Source organism: Hevea brasiliensis, chromosome 12 (genome assembly GCF_030052815.1).
Source record: "Hevea brasiliensis isolate MT/VB/25A 57/8 chromosome 12, ASM3005281v1, whole genome shotgun sequence".
Taxonomy (NCBI): Eukaryota; Viridiplantae; Streptophyta; class Magnoliopsida; order Malpighiales; family Euphorbiaceae; genus Hevea; species Hevea brasiliensis.
The window spans coordinates 1,079,928-1,086,896 of NC_079504.1; the positions used below are offsets into that span (position 1 = coordinate 1,079,928).

Here is a 6,969-nt window from a genome sequence, read left to right on the forward strand (position 1 = left end):
TATAACTCTATTTTGGCATAACTGTATCAAAACAGAAACTGTCTGCAAACATCCTTATTACGAGCACCACGGGGAAACACGTAGCTCTAAACACGTAGCTCTACACAATAATCTCATGTTGGTACTATAATCTGCAGCTTACAGCACAAACATTGAGAACATTGCATAGTTACTAGGGTACGTCCCACATACTAGATTTCCCGAATCTCTTATCTCTCTTGAACTCACTAATACTTTACACTTACTTTGACGGGGCTATCCACTGATGAATACTAGTAGTGGTACCCTCGCTTCCATCTGAAGTAACTATATTGCTAAAAATCACCTTTATGTCCTTGTGCCTTGCACCATATGGGCACGACACTTAAACCCATACTGACAGAAACATAGTGTTTCTTGGAGTATGTATTTCCATGGCAGACCTCAACACGTCTGTTAAATCTATTTCACATCACCATGTACTTCACAAAACTGAGGAACTAAACTGAAGCACTCTTATATTAACCGAGGAATAACGCAGAATCTAGAAGCAAATAATTACAGGAGAAGACAAAACAGAATCTTATACTCCGCATGTGACCTCCTAACAAGACTTCTTTTTACACTCCCAATTACATTATTTCCCATGAATTTAAAGCCTAAGCTCTAATACCACTCTTGTCATGACCCAACCTATGGGTCCGACCGGCACTAGAACCTGGGCCGGCATAAAGCCCCCGAGGCCCGTAGTAAGTCTTACTGTTCTCAAACCCATGACCAAACCCACAATTTAAGCCCAACATGCATATAAAATAATTTAAATTAACTATTATAATTTTATTTTGGGTCAACTTAACCCAATAATTATTAGAAATTAAAAATAGGGGAGCCCAACTCAACCCTGTTACATTATTCACAAACTATTTAAAAATAAAAAATTTTTCATTTATTAATACAAAAACTTAAATTCATATAGTCCCAACAAGATCAATACTACTACTAGTACATGCGAAGTTCTAAATTATAAATTTAGAGAATAATAATACAATTAAGTAATTATCGATAACCTATGAGAAAAGAAGCAGGTTATTCTGAAAAAGGTCTCCTCCTGTAGCCTGTAAGAAAAATAGGATGAACAGAAGTGAGCGTTCGACTCAGAGAGTAAAATACCAATTTTAAGTACAATTTATAGAGCTATCTAAAACTAATGCATCCTAAAGAGTGGAATGCAATACCATCATAATTTTCATACAAATCACATAATAACAGCAAAAAGGTAATTTGGAGTACTTACACACCCATATAATATATAAACAATAAATATACGGGAGCTGATCTCCTATATAGCTCTCTTAATCCAACCTCTGCTAGTGAGTGTCTCTCGAGCCGGACTTTCACTTAATGAACTAATTGCGGGGGCCAGCGAGTGTCTTTCAAGCCGTGCCTACCCCGACTTATCCATAAAAGGACCGGGTCCCAGCGAGTGTCTCTCAAGCCGCGTCTACCCGTCCTATCCATATCTAGAACTACACACACACACCAACACACGCACACTGCTCCAAATTACCATAAACAACATTCATGGCATTTCATCAATTAAAAATGCAATATAAAATGTGTCTAGTGTTTATCTACATAGATACATATTTATAAGTAATGATGGCATGCTTGAATATATAATAATATTGAAATTATAATTAAAATTAATATTTTACTTGCAGTACACCGATCACTATTGTGATTGCTGGATAGAGGAAAATAGCTGACATCGATCACTTAAATTATTATATTATAAATTTATTAGTATTAAGTCAAAATAAAACTCTAAACAGATAATAGACAACCTAATTCATGCTAGAAATTCGGCAGAGTTTCCCCTATACCTGGGACCTATCCAACCTTGAAAAATGGTTCAAATAACACTTCTAAACTCAACCCATATCTCATCATCATTATATGGCCCCTCTTGGGCCCTCCAAACCAGGCAATACTCACAAACTTAAAAATTACATTTTAGTCCCTATAATTGATCTTTTATAAAAATTCACTCAAACAAGCTCTAAAAATTCTAAAATTTTGTCTCACGGTCTTTAGCAATATTATAAGGCTATTGCAAAAGGAATCAAAATTTTATGATCATCCACAAATATTTTATGAATTTTATTATAACCTAGTACAAGACAAAAATTGAGCAATGTAGAGTTTGAATTTACCTATGCCACACCTGGAACGCGTCTAGAATGTTTGAAAATGTTAGGATTAACTATAATATCGACCATGTTCTGAGACGGGCCGTCGGGCAACCGAATCTGTCTAAAAATGCGGTTTTGGCACCGGTGAGCTATCTTCGATCCGATCACACCTAAATTATGCCTAAAAATTGTTAATAATTATTGTAAAATTATTTTTGATTTTTGAAAATTGAACAAGTTCAAAAATCTCACCAAGCGATCTGGACCGTCCGATGATCGCCTTTTTCCAACGGTGTCCGATTGGAGCGGGGCTGGTCCCATCTTGAAGATTTCATCGCCCTGAGTTCATCGGTGGTCTCAGATTTTCAATCCGACGGTCAGATCATTGGAAAAGTGATCGGAAACCGAGAAACCCATATAATTTTTTCTCAACTTTTCCTCGTCGGATCGTCTCTCTCCGGCCACCATTGGAGATAAGGCTAATTGGGTCTTGAAGCTTGTTGTGCCAGGAGTTGAACAAGCCCTCCCTTGCCAGAAACAACTATCGGACGGCATCGGTACGAGACTTGGAAGTTGCTACCTCTCGCATACTTCTCTCCCTCTCCCCTCTCCCCTCTTTTCTCTCTCTCTCTCTCTTTCTTTATGCCACCTGCTGCTGGGTGGCGACGCCTCCTAGTGGTTGCCTCGACATGGGGGAAGGCCGTTGATGTCTCACCGGTGCTTGGTCAGAGCTCATGGCCGGAAATCATGGATGAAAAAAAAAAGAGAGAAGAAGGAAGAGGGAAGAGAGAGAACGGGAGAATTGGGTGGGGGGGGGGGTTTGCTGGGTTTCTCTTTTTTTTTTTTTCATTTTTCATTTTTCATTTTTTTTCTCCCTTGAGGAACGTCCTGTCACGACCCAACCTATGGGCCGGACCGGCACTAGGACCTGGGCCAGCCTAAAGCCCCCGAGGCCCGTAGTAAGCCTAACTGTTCATTTACCCAATGCTGAGGCCCATTTGGGCCCAATTTCAAGAAAACAAACGGACAGAGTCCGGCCATAAAATGGACTTACCAACGGGGAGTTTTTGACTCACCCGACCTGTAAACACAATAAACAATCCATTGGGGAGCTCAGCTCACCCTCCACATACTCATCAACATAATAATAATTGGGAGCTCAGCTCCCTCATCCAATCCATCAAAACAGACTTAAAATATTAAGTTTACAGGTCCAACATGATAATAATATTACAGACCAAATTCAAATAATTACTGCTAACACATGCGGAAATTCTAGGAGTAATTAAAATTACACAAATATTAATAAACAACCTGCGAAGTAGAAAGGCAGGTTAACTCAGAACAAAATATCCTCCTGCGGCCTGTAAAAATTTTTGAACAGGAGTGAGCGTTCGACTCAGAGAGTAAAATATCAATTTTAACCATAATCTCTATAACTATCTGTAACTAATGCACCCTGTAGAGTGAAATGCAACATCAACATCATATTCACATCATAGCATCAAAAAGGTAATTTGGAGCACTCACACACCCTGTAGCATCAATCATAATATATTGGGAGCTGATCCCCTATCTGACTCTCTTAAATCCAACCTGGTGCCAGCGAAGAACTCAAGCCGGACTTTCGCTTAATAAACCAAATCGAGGGTCCCAGCGAAGAACTCAAGCCGTGACTACCCCTCGAAGGAATGGGTCCCAGCGAAGAACTCAAGCCGTGACTACCCCGTCCTATCCATAGTCCACACCACATCACACGCACGCCAACACACGCACACTGCTCCAAATTACCACAACAACACTCATGGCACATTAACAGTTATGAATGCAACATAATTCGTGCCTAGAGTTTAACTATATAAATATATGCATATAAGTGATGCATGGGCATGCTGAACATATAATAATATCGAAATTACAATTAAAATTAATATTTTACTCACAGACTTGACGACAAATTACTGTGGCGGCTGGGCGGAGGAAGAAGGCTGTCCCGGCTCACCTGACAATTACATTACATCTATTTAATAAATTTGACTCAATACAAACAAAGAAAAAGATCAAGTACGTCCTAAGTCGTGCCGAAAATCCGGCAGAGTCTCCTCTATACCTAGGACCTACCCAACCTACAAAAGGGCTAAAAACGCACTTCTATATTCACAATCCATATATCAACAGTTCAATCATATCACACAGCCCCTCCTGGGCCCATCAAATCAATCATCCATCACAATACGCAAAATTTCAATTTAGTCCTTATTATTGATCATTTTTGCAAAAACTGCCCAAACAAGCTCTAAAAATTATAAAATTTTGCCCCGCGGTCCTTAGCAATATTACTAAGCTATTGCAAAAAGAATCGTAATTTTCTAAGCTACCACGAATATTTTATGGATTTTTAATCCTATTTAAGCACTAGAAAATTACGAAAAAGCAAGGTTCGGGTTTACCTTTGCCGATTCCGACTTGAGGCAGCTCGAGACGTCTGACAATGGGGGGCTAGCCAAAACCTCGGTCCAATTCGGAGACTTTTCCGTGCAGTGCATGCGGCGAAATTTGCGAACCGGTCAATCGCCGAATTCCGCGAATCGAGGATACCTACACGAAGCCCATAACACGGGGATTAGTAAATAAATTTTTCAGAATTTTCTAAGCTCATTTAATGGTCGAAAATACACTGCGAAGTTCTGTGGGACCCACCGAAAAACGGTGTCGGAAAAATTCGAAATTTATGTCGTTGCGAAGCTCTCGACGAATGGAGCGTGCTGGTGGCCTCGGTTTCCTCGTGGGATTCACGGTTTTCGAGAAATTTAGCCCAAAAGTCGAAATGGGCTAAAATCTTCCCGAGCAAAAATCGGACAATCCGCTCGATGGATTTCGGCATTCTTGGTGTCTATGGAAAGCTCTCGCCGAGTAGATGATTTTGGACACAAGACCGGTCCAATTGGTGGCGGATCGGCGGATTTGTCCGGGAAGCCGAACGCCAGCGAGGAAGGGAGATCGCGCGCGTTCCGGCCGTTACGGGCTGCCATGTTGAGGCGAGCAGTGGGGCGGCCGGCGAGGAGGGGAGGAGGCGGCGTGGCGGGGAGGAGAGAGAAAGCGAGAGAGAAGAGGGAGAGCCATCGCGCGGAGAAGAAAAAGGAAGAAGGAAAAGTAGGTCCGATTCGGCCGGTCGATTCGATTCGGCGATTCGATTAAATACAAAATTTTGAGTTTTTACTGCGCCTCGGGGACCAGCGAGGTCCAAAAATTCCGAAAAAATTTCCATAAAACTCAGAAAAATACGTAGACTCCAAATATATTTTTAGTTTTGCCACGTGGTCTTTAAATTAATTTTTAAAAATCATCAAAGTTTATATTTTTGAAAAATCGAACCCGATTTTTAAAATCTGAAAAATCTCAGAAAAATTCCTAAAATTCAAATAAAATTAAAATACCAAAAATACTCATAAATAATAAAATTTTGGGGTGTTACATTCTTTCCCCCTTACAGAAAATTCGTCCTCGAATTTTTTTACACAAGGCAGAATAAAGTACATGATTATACATTGAACAGGTAAGGGTACTTGCTACGCATGTCCCGTTCTGACTCCCAGGTGCACTCTTCCACTGACTGACTCCTCCACAAAACCTTAACCATAGGGATCTGTTTTGATCTCAGCTGTCTCACTTGGTAGTCCACTATGGCTACAGGCTGCTCCTCAAATGTCAAGTTTTCTTTTAGCTCTATCACATCCGGCTGCAGTACATGAGAAGGATCGGGAATGTATTTCCTAAGCATGGAGGTGTGAAACACGGGATGAACGTGAGAGAGGTTGGGTGGTAGCTCCAACCGTGAGGCAAGCTGCTCTACTCTATCAGTAACCTCAAAGGTCCAATATACCGAAGTGCCAACTTGCCCTTCTTTCCAAATCTCATGACTCCCTTCATTGGAGAAACCTTGAGAATACATAGTCGCCATTGCAAACTCCACATCCCTCCGTCTGGGTGCATAACTCTTACATCTGTGAAAGCTATCTTGATCGTTCACGATTAAAGGAACTACCTCAAGTGTCTTGCACTAGGTCTACATCATGCACCTTCGCTTCCCCCATTTTCATCCAACATAGAGGAGACCTACACTTTCTTCCATATAGTGCCTCATAGGGTGCCATCCTATCTTTGGAGTGATAAGCTGTTGTTATAGGCAAACTCCACTAAAGCTAGCCGCTCATCCCATTGACCTCCAAAATCCAAGACACTCATGCGAAGCATGTCTTCCGATGTTTGGATTGTCCTTTCAATTTGTCCGTGCATGCGAGGGTGGAAAGCCGTCTTGAAGTTCAATCGTGTGCCAAGTGCCTCTGCAACTTTCTCCAAAACCAGAAGTGAGCTGGAGCCCTCTCGGATATTATGGGCGGAACTCCATGCAATCGACTATTTCTCGAATGCGGCCGGGCATCTTGTGCCACAGTATGTAGTCTTCTGGTAAGAAGTGGTGATTTGGTCAAGCGGTCTACAATTACCCATATCGAGTCATATCCTCGCGTGGTACGAGGCAACCCGATCCACAAAATCCATAGTGATCATTTCCCAATTCCATTCGGGATAGGAGCTCTTGCAGCTTCACTGACGGTCTCGGTGTTCAAACTTCACCTTCGACAAGTCAAGCACTTGGACACAAAGTCTGCTATGTCTCTCTTCATGCCATTCCACCAATAGCTATCTTTCACATCATGGTACATCTTGGTGGAACACAGGTGGACAACATGCGATGTATAGTGTGCCTCTCGCATGATTTCATTCTGAGGTTGTCCAC

At 41.5% G+C, this 6,969-nt stretch overlaps 1 long non-coding RNA gene across 1 annotated transcript; it reads right to left on the bottom strand.

Annotated features, from left to right (window-relative positions):
• Positions 1-3,221: 3,221 nt before the first annotated feature.
• Positions 3,222-4,268, bottom strand: LOC131171055 (uncharacterized). Its single transcript, XR_009141803.1, has 2 exons — positions 4,115-4,268; positions 3,222-3,535 (listed from the first exon to the last, which is right to left on the bottom strand). It is a non-coding gene; the product is annotated as an uncharacterized LOC131171055 (long non-coding RNA).
• Positions 4,269-6,969: the final 2,701 nt, after the last annotated feature.